This window comes from Balaenoptera ricei, chromosome 4 (assembly GCF_028023285.1).
Source record: "Balaenoptera ricei isolate mBalRic1 chromosome 4, mBalRic1.hap2, whole genome shotgun sequence".
NCBI lineage: Eukaryota > Metazoa > Chordata > Mammalia > Artiodactyla > Balaenopteridae > Balaenoptera > Balaenoptera ricei.
Genome location: NC_082642.1, coordinates 8,235,568 through 8,250,020, shown reverse-complemented (window position 1 = coordinate 8,250,020; position 14,453 = coordinate 8,235,568). Strand labels below are relative to the sequence as shown.

The window sequence follows — 14,453 nt, the reverse complement described above, 5'->3', positions numbered from 1 at the left end:
GATCTCAGAATGGCTTGTATTTACAAGGTAAACCATGGGCAGAGTCCCTGTGAATCTTGAGTGTTCTTTAGTAACCTCTGGGCGTTATGACTAGACCGGGAATTAGGAGACGTCCAAGACTTTCAAGTGAACAAAACGATCTGTCAATCAAGGGAAGAGAGCGTCTCAAAACGTTGAAAAGTTGATTTTCAGGTTTAAAGTTACTGTGTAAGGTCACAATTTGTGATAGGAGGATTACACAGAAGTAGCTCAGGAAAGAAAAAAACGTTGCTAAGCAATCTAATTGGTTCTGAAGTTTTCTGTTTTTTCTGCAGTTTGCTTTGAAATGTACAACTCCTGCAGGCAAGGGAGGAAAAGCACAGTAAGAGAAACTCGAAGTCCGGCTCCTATCAGATTGAGACAATGTATTCTCTCATGTTCTGATGATACAGAAAACCTGTGTGGTATAAAATGTGACAAAACTTGTTTCATTTTTGCAAGTGTGCCTCCCACCTGGTTTAGTCACACTTACTGGTTCTTGTTTACTACTCTGCTTTTTTGTGGTAGTTGTTGATGGTTTTAATCCTTCATTCTTACCAGTTTATCAACTTAAAAGTTAATGATACAATGTGCTGATAGCACGAAGTGTCATTGTAGGAATTCATCAAGCTGTACACTTCTTGATTTGTGCTGTTTGTACACGTTATAATTCAATAAACAGTAAAAAAGAAAAATAATGATAGTTTGAAATTGACTTATTAATCTACTCTGAAGTTTTTAAGATTCAATTTTTACACTATTATCTTCAATAGCAAAGAGATGCAAATAATGCATTCCATTCTTATTTTTTTATTGTTGTCTTCAAACAGCAAAAGGATTACATTAACTGAATATTCTGGATATTCAAATCTCAAAAGATTCTAAAGCACGTTGATTGGGTAAAACATAAGAATTTAGAATTCCTATCACTATTTTTAAAATATCTTTCAAAATATAACAATATTTTAAAATTACTGTTATACTTTTCCAACATCGTGTTATTTCTTTCCCAGAATTGCACAGTAAAATTTAATCAACTATGAAAAAAAATCTGTATAATAGACTAACTAGGTTTTACCGTTTAGATTTTGAGATGATACATTCAAAGAGAGTCTATTTACTGGCTCTTTTCAGTACTGTAATAAAAAAAAAAAAAATCCTGTGCCTGTTTTCTTTAGAACCAGACTCAGAGCATGCTGCCTTATTTTCTATTTGTCTACAGTGATCTGTTCCTATTTCCTGTAACTATTGCTTACCACAAAGTGTTTCAAAAGGCATATGTAGAAGTAGAACACTGAGTTTTAGGAACTGGAAAGTTAAGTCTAAGAGAGTATCAATATGAGAAAAAATACCAATTTGTATCTTTCTCTCCTTTTTTTCAGAGTAACTGATCCCCTACAGTGATAATAGTGATGTCTGGGCAGAAGCAGAGAAAAATCAAAGCTCTGTTGTTGATACAGATATCCAGATGTAGCTAATAACAATCAGTGGTAGCATATTTAAATGTGGAATGCATTATTATGCATTCTTTGCAAAATCTTTTATTCTTATTTAGGAAAACAGTAACTGTGGTAAATTAGATTCTTTAATGTATCAGTCAAGGATTACCTGAGCAATTTAAGTCCGTGTGTAAATCATTTGACATTCTAGCAAAATACAAAGAAACAAGAAGTTGTAATTAAGATGTACTCAACCTTATAAACATTGGGGTAAGAACTAAAACTATATAATTAGCCCCAAAATAGTAAAACCCTTAACTAAGCCCACCTCAAGTCCTCAATTAACTAAAAGTTTGACTTCCACACTTCATTTTTTTTTTAAAAAAAAAAACGGTGTTTTAATCATAAAAGCAATTGTCACAACAATCAAGAAAGTTTAGAAAATGGAGCAAAATCACACTTAATGCCACAAGCAATAAACATGTTATCTTTTAAATGTATTTACTCATTGTTTTGTGATTTTCACAGTAAAGAACAAGGAGTACCTACAATTCTGGATTTGTCAATTTTACCCTGAAACTATGAATTTTTGATTTTTATAGCCTAAGGTTATTTAAGTTAAACAAGTTAAAATTGTCATATTTTTCTTTCTGATAAATTTAACTTTTAAGTAGTGGCCCTCTGTATCACTAGTACTGTTTTTTGTTGTTGTTGTTGTTTTTGTGTGTGTGTGTCTTAAAATCTATTTTGTCAAATATTAAGGTAATTATCCCAGCTCTCTTTTTGTTGATATCTATCTGATATATCTTTCCCATCTCCCTCCCCTTCCCCCTCCCTTTCTCCTCCTCCTTCCCCTCCCCTCCTCCTCCTCCTTCCCCCCTCCTCCCTTCTCTTCCATCTCTCTCTGTCTCTCTCTCACTCTCACTTTCCCTGTCCTTAAACTTTACATGTCTCTTAACTTAGCTGGATTTTGGCTTTCTGTCTAATATGCAGTCTATCCTTTAATTTTTTTTTTTTTTTACTGTACAAAAAACAGTTTTATTAATTACCCCAACTGCATCTCTGTTCATGCTCTAGGTCACACTTGTTTCTCAGATTCGACCCAGGCTCACAGGCAAGTTACCAGATTAGCAAATAGGAGAACTGTTCTGCAAAACAGCGACTGTCAGCTTAAGGCATTACTAACATTGCAGAAGGAAGCAAGGTTACTAGGGAAGTGTGGACAACCCAGGATAATAATTTCTGGGACAGGAAACCCTCTGAAAGGGCCAGTCCATGCTGCTGCTGGGAGATGACACTCTTGCTCTGGGGAACAGGTCGCTCCTTTAAACCCATCCACAACATCACAGACCAAACGCTGTCTGTTCCTCAAGCTTGCAAGTTAGTTCTATAAAAAGCACTCTGGCCCAGAAGCCCCGACACGTCCACGGGCCTCTCAGAGCGCTCACTTTGTCCTCCCTGGCTGGAGCAGAGGAGGATGGAGATATATGGAAGGTTGGTCAGGTTCAGTTTTTTAAAATGAAGTCACTGCTAGAAATACTGAGCAAGGGGCAGAGACCCCTGCTGCAGTCACATGCTGAATCATCGTCCTCCCAGAGAGGGGCCCCTACAGGTTCCTTCCGTCCATAGAAGTGCTCGGAGCAGGGCAGGCCAGGGTGGCCACGGAGCTGTGCCTGCCTCACCGCATGCCGAAGCACTGCTCCGGGCCAGCCCATGGGGCCGCCTCGCTGTTGCAGCCCTCCAGGTCCCCTTCTGCCCCACTCCCTTCCATGTCGTCCACGTCTTCCTCCTGAGTGGCATCCGTGGGACTCTTCTCCTTCTCCACCTTCTGCATCCCCTCTAGAGACTTCTGGTCATTGGAGTCCAAACTAGGGGACAAAAAAACAAAGGAAAGGCCTGAATCTCTGCCTTGCTTCTTCCTGGCTTAATGCGTCATCTCCCTGGCACAGCAGTGAAATGACCACCCAGTCACAGAGAAACTGCTAATGCCTGGCCTCTCCAACCAACTCCAGTTCCATAGGCAGGATGGAGGGAGTCCACCACTTAGTGCTGTACTATACTGGTCCATTGCTTCCTGATACTCACTGACAGCTACAAGGAAATCTAGGATCCAAGGCAGGACACAGTCACGCTGATTAGCTAGCGTGTTCCACAGCAAAGCAATTCCATCTTCATATTTCTGTTCTCTGGTAAGTAGCTCTGCTTTTTTCACCACAGCCTTAATGTAGTTCGGCCTTTGGGTCAGGGCTTTATCTAATAAAGTTTTGCTTTCTCCTGTGTAACTGGGTCTTCAAGACAAATGGTGGCTAAAAGGGTAAGGGTCTGTGCGTTTGCTCCTAGAGTTTTGTAAACATAGTTAGCCATTGCCGTTGCTTCACGAATACTGTTGGAGGCTAAGTAACATTCGATGAGACCTTCAAAACAATCTAAGCGACAAGGTGCAAGACGTATAGCCTCCCGAAAGTGGATTATCGCTTCTTGGACTCTGCCCATGTTTCTAAGTGCTGCTCCCTTAAGTAGCAAAGCTTGAACACTATTACTGTTCAGCTGGATGGCCTTGGCTCCTAAATAGAGGGCTCGGGAGTAGCGTTTTTCCTTTAATTTTTTATTCATGTGGAACTTGTATGTTCAATTTCTATTCTTTTAGTGTTACCCTGGAAATTTTACCATGCATATTTAATAGAACAAAGCTTTAAATTAAATAATATCTTAAACCCTCCAACCAGACAATCCAAGAACCTTAGAACACTTTAAGTCTGGTCACGCCTCTCCAGACTTTTTACACAGGTATTTATATACATGTATTTACATGTTTCCTATTTTATTTACTTACCATTCCTTCTCATATCTCAGACCATTACTTTATGATCCTTTTCTTCTTCCTAAAGTAAATATTTAGAAGTTCTTTTAGTGGAGGTCTCTCGATGGTAAACTCTCTTTTTGTTGATCTGAAAATGTCCTTTTATCACTTTCATTCTTAAAAAAAAAAATAGGTTGGATCTACAATGCAAGACTGACACCTTGAAGATGGCATTATTTCATTCATTCTGGTGTTCATCATTGCTGCTGTACTTTATGATCTGTTCTTTTTCTCTACTTTTGGAATCTTTTTGTCTTTGCTGTTCCACAGTTCCACTATGATGTATCTATACCTGGGTTTCTTTTCTTCTACTTGGAAAAATAGATTTATATCTATGATCACTCCTGGAAAATTCTCAGTCATCACCTCCTCAATTATTCCTTTTCCTCAGTTCTCTCTACTCTGTTCTTTTAGGGTTCAAATAAATGTTTCCTTTTCCTCTTCTGTTCTCCATATCTCTTAGCTTGTTTTATATTTTCCATCTTCTTACCTCTCTGTGCTGCATTTTGGGAAATTTCTTCAGCCACATGTTCCAGTTCATTCTTTGACTATGTTTCATCTGTTGGTAAACCCCTACATTGAGTTTTATTAATTCCTAAAAAATCTATTTTTTATTTTTAGAAATTCCATTTTATTGTTACATAGATCTTTTTCATTGTTCCTGATAGTCTCATTGTTTGCCCAACTTTGTGGTTCCATACTATATTTCTTTAAACATTTCTTACGTAGTTATTCTATACTCTGTATATGACAATCCCAATATCTAAATAAGTTGTGTTTTTTTTCTCTCACGCATGGTGTCTTGCCTCCTTGTGTACTTGGTGATCTTAGATTATGAATTTATATTTCCTTGATCTTAAGTAAGTGGGAATTCAAATGGCTTAAATTGAGGACACTTCCTTTCAAAGATGATTTTCATCTGCTGCTGCTGCATGTCTAGGAGTGCCAGCAACCTGGGGCCACTTTTAACCTCTCTATGGTGTCCCCTAAAGCAGGTGTTCCCTAAATCAGCGGTCCCCAACCTTTTTGGCATTAGGGACGGGTTTCGTGGAAGACAATTTTTCCACAGACGGGGGTGGGGGTGGTGTTCAGGCGGTAATGCGAGAGATGGGGAGCGGCAGATGAAGCTTTGCTCACTCACCCTCCTCTCACCTCCTGCTGTGCGGCCCAGTTCCTAACGGGCTGTGGACCAGTACCCGTCTGTGGCCCAGGTGTTGGGGACACCTGCCCTAAATGCAGGAGTATCAGATTTACCTCCTCACACAGAACTGCTATTGGCATTTGCACTCAGACCAACTCCATCTCTCCAGCATGCATGAAGAACCCTGCTCTAATATCTGCTCAGGACTTATTTCTCTTTATTTGGTAGGAAGAAGGGTCTTTGAAGATTCTTCTAATTTCTGAGAGCCAAACAAAACATCAAAAACTGTTTTTGATTCAGATCTAGTTTTGTAGCAGGATGATTCCTTCACTGTATCTAGTCCACTGTGATGAGAAGCAAAAGTCATACCCACAATTTTGCATCTTCTGTGTTTCATTCAATAACTATAAATTGAACATAGGTTTCTGGGTTGGGTACTGGTTGGTGCTATTTACTGAGACAAGGAATTTGGAAAGATGAACAACACTAAGGAGGGAGATATTAAGCTTAGTTGACTTTTCTGTACTTGTGAGATGTCTAGTGAAAATGTTGCTTGGCAGTTAGATATAGAACTCTGTAGTTCAGAAGAGAGGTCTGGACTCAAGATAACATTTCAAAAATGAGTAAAGGAAGAGACATTCACCATGAAAACAGAATGAGTGGCCAGAGAAGTCAGGTGGGAAATCAGGAGCCAGTAAATCATAAATGCACAAGGAAGAGAGTTTCTCTAAATGGTAGGAATGGACAAGAGTAGCAAATAATGCTGAGAAGTCAAATAAGAGGAGGATTGAAAGGTGCTCAAATATCATATGAGACCACTTATATATGGAATCTAAAAAAAAAAAAAAAGATACAAACGGACTTATTTACAAGACAAATAGACACAGACATAGAAAACAAACTTATGGTTACCAAAGGGGGAAGAGGGGAAGGATAAATTGGGAATTTGGGATTAACAGATACACACCATTATATATAAAATAGATAAACAAGGTCCTACTGTATAGCACAGGGAACTATATTCAATATCGTGTAATAACCTATAATGGAAAAGAATCTGGAAAAGAATAGATATATATATGTCTAACAGAATCACTTTGCTGTATACCTGAAAATATCACAACATGATAAATCAATTATACTTCAATTTTTTTAATGTAAAAAATAAAAGAAGTATGGGGTTGGCCAAAAAGTTCGTTTGGTTAATGAATAAAGTCAAAAGTTCTTCGTGAAAATGAAAAATGTCTTATTTTTACTTAAAACCGAACAAACTTTTTGGCCAACCCAATACACTGTACTGTAATGATTCTCAACTTCATAAATTACATCCCAAAATCCATGGATGAAATAAATGCCTTAAGGTCTTAAAAAAAAAAAAAAAGTGCAGTTGGATAGAATTGGCCTTAGACAAAAGATGGGACTTCATTTTAACAGCAGTATATATAATTGTCGCTTTTTCACCTTTTTTACTGCAGTATAAGATATATACAGAAAAGAGTACCAATCATAAATATATACCATGATGAATTTCACAAAGTGAACTCACCCGGTTAACCAACACCCAGATCAAGAAACAGGATGATATCAGGAGCCCAAGAGTTCTCTTCTTGCCCATGTTAAGTCAACTACTCTTCTCAGGGTTTTAACTACTTTTCTGACTTCTTAGAATTCATAGGATAATTTTGCCTATTTTTGAACTCTATATAAATTTCTCCTCACACAGTAGTTCCTTTTTTGTGATGCTTTCTGGCTTCTTTCCCTCAAATATTTGTGAGAGTCATACATATTTTTGCATGTAATTGTAGTTTGCTCATTCTCGTTGCTGTATAGAATTCCATTATGTGACTAAAGCAGAGTTTATTCCTTCCACTGGTGGTGCATATTTGGTGAGTTCCTAGGTTTTTGCCATTATGAATATAAACACTTCAGTGCATGTGTTTTGGTAAGCAGAGGTGAGCACATTCCTAGGAACGGGATTGCTCATAGGTTTAGGGTCAGTAGATAACTATGAAACAAACTTCTGAAGAGATTTTACCCAGGTGCTGGCAATGTATGAAAGTTTCAGTTACTCCACATTTTCACCAACATTTGGTATTATCTCTTTTTAATTTTAAACATTTTGCTGGGAATGTAATGGCAATTTATTGTGGCTTTAATTTGTATATCTCCAATGGCAAATCTTTATCGGTGAGCATCTTTTTCATGTTTGTTAGTCATTTGGACACTTTTTTGTGACAGTGCAGCAGTTCATCAAGTGGGTGTATCTTAAGTTGTCCTTTCTTTTTGAAAAATCAAGTAAGTTGAGAAATAATAAAAGAAAATTTAGTTGTGATTTGTGTGGTGGTAAGCTTTCAAAGGCATAGAAATATAAACATATTTTTAGAAAAATGTCTAACAGCAAAATTTAAAGTATGGCACTTAACTCAGTTAATCAAATGGGCTAGACATTACCAGTTGCAACTGTTTTTTCTTGCTAACAGAATCATAAATGCACTTGGAGGGGGGCGTGTAACAATTGAAGTTAAAATACTTCCAAAAGCTAGGGTGAGCATCTAGTCCTCCGGTGGCCAAAAGTTACTTCATGGCAAGCTACTTTCCCCCTGATATATCAAAAAAAAAAAAAAAAGACGGCCAGTGTAAGCTTTCTGCCTTTAACCTGTCCTCCTCCCCCTTGTCCAGACTGTGATGATGCACTGTTGAGATAGGGCAGCCATTTGTGCCTATGCTGAGGATGGTAGAGCAGGAAGGGAGAAGGGACCTGCTTTCTCAAGTGCTTCACCAGCTTTGCACAGCCTACCCCAGACTCTTGTTACGTAAACTCCTTAGTTGGTTAAGCTAATACAATCAGCCCTTGTTAAGTGCAACCAAACCCTGTACTAACCAGAACATCCATTTTCCTACCGCACCTCAGGTCCCTAAGGTTTTTATCCAGTGTTGTTTTTCCATAATGAGTTAAGCACTTGAGGAAATGCTTTAACAGTTATTGCATCCCTATTGTAACAACGACTGAATTGACCATATCATGGAAAATTGCTCTTCCAATTTTGTTGCAGTAATACATTAAATAGTGCCCTAGAGGCTTCAAGGATTTCATGTCCCTTCCTAAATGTCACACCAGCTGATAGAGAATTCCCTATGAGTTTTGACTCATTTTCTCTGATTTACCACATGCACAAAGAGGATTCTTGAATCATAGGTGTAACATTTCATTCCAAGAAAGTTGTGCTTGAAGTTGAGGGGTTTGTTGTAGAATTCCCAGGGGAAGGAAGAGGACACAGCCTGTAAAAGCACTGGCCATCTCATTAGCTGATATATGAGAGAAATGCAGCCACTCTAGCACAACACTCCCCAAAGAGATAACACATCTAATTTTTCTTGATCTCAGTCCCAGAAGGCAAGCAATGAAATTTAATTTAATTAAAGTCTTCCAAAAAAGTTTTAAAAGGAGGCTTTAAATTTTTGTTGGTGTTGCTTTTCTCTAATAAAGCTCAGATTTCACTTCTAGGGGAAATGTTTCTGGGTCTCCAAACATACCGAAGAGTAGAGAACTAAAAGTGTAAACTGAACAATGATGCATTGCATTTAAAAGTAACTTTTAAAGTGAATAGTAAAATATGGAGGGGATAAATTAGGAGTTCGGGATTAACAAATACATACTACTATATATAAAATAAACAACAAGGAGCTACTGTACAGCACAGGGAACTATTATTCAATACCTTGTAACAACCTATAATGGAGCAGAATCTGAAAAAGAATATATACATATGTGAATATATATATATGAATCTGAAAGAATATATATATAAGTGTGTGTGTGTGTGTATAACTGAATCACTTTGCTGTACACCTGAAACTAATACAATATTATAAATCAACTATACATCAAAAAAAATTTTTTTTTGAATTTTTGAATTTTTTTTTTTTTTTAAAGGGAACGCTATTTATTTATTTATTTTGGCTGTGTTGGGTCTTCGTTTCTGTGCGAGAGCTTTCTCTAGTTGCGGCAAGTGGGGGCCACTCTTCATCGCGGTGCGCGGGCCTCCCACCGTCGCAGCCCCTCCCGTTGCGGAGCACAGGCTCCAGACGCGCAGGCTCAGCAGCTGTGGCTCACGGGCCCAGCCGCTCCGCGGCATGTGGGATCCTCCCAGACCAGGGCTCGAACCCGCGTCCCCTGCATCGGCAGGCAGACTCTCAACCACTGCGCCACCAGGGAAGCCCCTGAATTTTTGAATTTTATTTAATTTTTTTATGCAGCAGGTTCTTATTAGTCATCCATTTTATACACATCAGTGTATACAGGTCAATCCCAATCTCCCAATTCATCACACCACCACCACCACCACCCTGCCACTTTCACCCCTTGGTGTCCAGACGTTTGTTCTCTACATCTGTGTCTCAATTTCTGTCCTGCAAACCTGTTCATCTGTACGATTCCACATATATGTGTTAATATACGATATTTGTTTTTCTCTTTCTGACTTACTTCACTTTGTATGACAGTCTCTAGATTCATCCACATCTCTACAAATGACCCAATTTCGTCACTTTTTATGGCTGAGTAATATTCCATTGTATATATGTACCACATCTTCTTTATCCATTCGTCTGTCGATGGGCATTTAGGTTGCTTCCATGACCTGGCTATTGTAAATAGTGCTGCAGTGAACATTGGGGTGCATGTGTCTTTTTGAATTATGGTTTTCTCTGGGTATAGGCCCAGTAGTGGGATTGCTGGGTCATGTGGTAATTCTATTTTTAGTTTTTTAAGGAACCTCCATACTGTTCTCCATAGTGGCTGTATCAATTGACATTCCCACCAACAGTGCAAGAGGGTTCCCTTTTCTCCACACCCTCTCCAGAATTTGCTGTTTGTAGATTTTCTGATGATGCCCATTCTAACTGGTGGGAGGTGATACCTCATTGTAGTTTTGATTTGCATTTCTCTAATAATTAGTGGTGTTGAGCAGCTTTTCATGTGCTTCTTGGCTATCTATATGTCCTTTTTGGAGAAATGTCTATTTAGATCTTCTGCCCATTTTAGGATTGGGTTGTTTGTTTTTTTAATATTGAGCTGCATGAGCTGTTTATATATTTTGGAGATTAATCCTTTGTCCGTTGATTCGTTTGCAAATATTTTCTCCCATTCTGAGGGTTGTCTTTTCATCTTGTTTATGGTTTCCTTTGCTGTGCAAAAGCTTTTAAGTTTCATTAGATCCCATTTATTTATTTTTGTTTTTATTTCCATTACTCTAGGAGGTGGATCAAAAAAGATCTTGCTGTGATTTATGTCAAAGAGTGTTCTTCCTATGCTTTCCTCTTTTATAGTGTCCAGTCTTACATTTAGGTCTTGAATCCATTTTGAGTTTATTTTTGTGTATGGTGTTAGTGAGAGTTCTAATTTTATTCTTTTACATGTAGCTGTCCAGTTTTCCCAGCACCACTTATTGAAGAGACTATCTTTTCTCCATTGTATATCCTTGCCTCCTTTGTTATAGATTAGTTGACCATAGGTGCGTGGGTTTATCTCTGGGCTTTCTATCTTGTTCCATTGATCTATATTTCTGTTTTTGTGCCAGTACCATATTGCCTTAATTACTGTAGCTTTGTAGTATAGTCTGAAGTCAGGGAGTCTGATTCCTCCAGCTCCATTTTTCTTCTCTCAAAACTGCTTTGGCTATTCGAGGTCTTTTGTGTCTCCATACAAATTTAAAAATTTTTTGTTCTAGTTCTGTAAAACATGCAGTTGGTAATTTGATAGGGATTGCATTGAATCTGTAGATTGCTTTGGGTAGTATAGTCATTTTCACAATATTGATTCTTCCAATCCAAGAACATGGTATATCTCTCCATCTGTTGGTATCATCTTTAATTTCTTTCAACAGTGTCTTATAGTTTTCTGCATACAGGTCTTTTTTCTCCTTAGGTAGGTTTATTCCTAGGTATTTTATTCTTTTTGTTGCAATGGTAAATGGGAGTGTTTCCTTTATTTCTCTTTCAGATTTTTCATCATTAGTGTATAGGAATGCAAGATATTTCTGTGTATTAATTTTGTATCCTGCAACTTTACCAGATTCATTCATTAGCTCTAGTAGTTTTCTGGTGGCATCTTTAGGATTCTCTATGTATAGTATCATGTCATCTGCAAACAGTGACAGTTTTACTTCTTCTTTTCCAATTTGGATTCCTTTTATTTCTTTTTCTTCTCTGATTGTTGTGGCTAGGACTTTCAAAGCTATGTTGAATAATAGTGGCGAGAGTGGGCATCCTTATCTTGTTCCTGATCTTAGAGGAAATGCTTTCAGTTTTTCACCATTGAGAATGCCATTTGCTGTGGACTTGTCGTATATGGCCTTTATTATATTGAGGTAGTTTCCCTCTATGCCCACTTTCTGGAGAGTTTTTATCATAAATATGTGTTGAATTTTGTCAAAACCTTTTTCTGCATCTATTGAGATGATCATATGGTTTTTCTTCTTCAGTTTGTTAACATGGTGTATCACATTGATTGATTTGCATATATTGAAGAATCCTTGCATCCCTGGGATAAATCCGACTTGATCATGGTGTATGATCCTTTTAATGTGTTGTTGGATTCTGTTAGCTAGTATTTTGTTGAGGATATTTGCATCTATATTCATCAGTGATATTGGTCTGTAATTTTCTTTTTTTGTAGTATCTTTGTCTGGTTTTGGTATCAGGGTGATGGTGGCCTCATAGAATGAGTTTGGGAGTGTTCCTTCCTCTGCAATTTTTTGGAAGAGTTTGAGAAGGATGGGTGTTAGCTCTTCTCTAAATGTTTGATAGAATTCACCTATGAAGCCATCTGGTCCTGGAGTTTTGTTTGTTGGAAGATTTTTAATCAGAGTTTCAATTTCATTACTTGTGAATGGTCTGTTCATATTTTATATTTCTTCCTGGTTCAGTCTTGGAAGGTTATAACTTTCTAAGAATTTGCCCATTTCTTCCAGGTTGTCCATTTTATTGGCATAGAGTTGCTTGTAGTAGTCTCTTAGGATGCTTTGTATTTCTGCGGTGTCTGTTGTAACTTCTCCTTTTTCATTTCTAATTTTATTAATTTGAGTCCTCTCTCTCTTTTTCTTGATGAGTCTGGCTAATGGTTTATCAATTTTGTTTATCTTCTCAAAGAACCAGCTGTTAGTTTTATTGATCTTTGCTATTGTTTTCTTTGTTTCTATTTCATTTATTTCTGCTCTGATCTTTATGATTTCTTTCTTTCTGCTGACTTTGGGTTTTGTTTGTTCTTCTTTCTCTAGTTCCTTTAGGTGTAAGGTTAGATTGTTTATTTGAGATTTTTCTTGTTTCTTGAGGTAGGCTTGTATTGCTGTAAACTTCGCTCTTAGAACTGCTTTTGCTGCATCCCATAGGTTTTGGATCGTCATGTTTTCACTGTCATTTGTCTCTAGGTATTTTTTGATTTCCTCTTTGATTTCTTCAGTGATCTCTTGGTTATTTAGTAACGTATTGTTTAGCCTCCAAGTGTTTGTGTTGTTTACGTTTTTTCCCTGTAATTGATTTCTAATCTTATAGCGTTGTGGTCAGAAAAGATGCTTGATATGATTTCAATTTTCTTAAGTTTACTGAGGCTTGATTTGTGACCAAAGATGTGATCTATCTTGGAGAATGTTCCATGCGCACTTGAGAAGAACGTGTAATCTGCTGTTTTTGGATGGAATGTCCTATAAATATCAATTAAATCTATCTGGTCTATTGTGTCATTTAAAGCTTCTGTTTCCTTATTAATTTTCTGGTTGGATGATCTGTCCATTGGTGTAAGTGAGGTGTTAAAGTCCCCCACTATTATTGTGTTACTGTCAATTTCCTCTTTTAGAGCTGTTAGCAGTTGCCTTATGGATTGAGGTGCTCCTATGTTGGGTGCTTATATATTTATGATTGTTTTATCTTCTTCTTGGATTGATCCCTTGATCATTATGTCATGTCCTTCCTTGTCTCTTGTAACATTCTTTATTTTAAAGTCTATTTTATCTGATATGAGTATAGCTACTCCAGCTTTCTTTTGATTTCCATTTGCATGGAATATATTTTTCCATCCCCTCAATTTCAGTCTGACTGTGTCCCTAGGTCTAAAGTGGGTTTCTTGTAGACAGCATATAGATGGGTCTTGTTTTTGTGTCCATTCAGCAAGCCTGTGTCTTTTGGTTGGAGCGTTTAATGCATTCACGTTTAAGGTAATTATCGATATATATGTTCCTATGACCATTTTCTTAATTGTTTTGGGTTTGTTCTTGTAGGTCCTTTTCTTCTCTTGTGTTTCCCACTTTGAGAAGTTCCTTTAGCATTTGTTGTAGAGCTGGTTTGGTGGTGCTGAATTCTCTTAGCTTTTGCTTGCCTATAAAGCTTTTGATTTCTCCATTGAATCTGAATGAGATCCTTGTTGGGTAGAGTAATCTTGGTTGTAGGTTCTTCCCTTTATCACTTTAAGTATATCATGCCACTCCCTTCTGGCTTGCAGAGTTTCTGCTGAGAAATCAGCTGTTAACCTTATGGGAGTTCCCTTGTATGTTATTTGTCGTTTTTCCCTTGCTGCTTTCAATAATTTTTCTTTGTCTTTAATTTTTGCCAATTTGATTACTATGTGTCTCCGTGTGTTTTTCCTTGCGTTTATCCTGTATGGGACTCTCTGCACTTCCTGGACTTGGGTGGCTATTTCCTTTCCCATGTTAGGGAAGTTTTCGACTATAATCTCTTCAAATATTTTCTCGGGTCCTTTCTCTCTCTCTTCTACTTCTGGGACCCCTATAATGCAAATGTTGGTGTGTTTAATGTTGTTCCAGAAGTCCACAGATAAATATATGTATTTTTAAAATATCTTTTCATATTTGAAGAACATTACCATCACCACCACCACCTGCAGCACCCTCATCTTTATGGAGAAACAGACATTAGGTAGCTAATTATGGGCATAACAAGACTCTCAAAGACCATGTTGATGCCCTACATTGCCTTACCATTT

The 14,453-nt window shown here is 37.5% G+C and overlaps 1 pseudogene; it reads right to left on the bottom strand.

Moving 5' to 3' along the window:
• Positions 1-2,364: 2,364 nt before the first annotated feature.
• On the bottom strand, positions 2,365-4,070 carry LOC132365108 (anaphase-promoting complex subunit 7-like; annotated as a pseudogene).
• Positions 4,071-14,453: the final 10,383 nt, after the last annotated feature.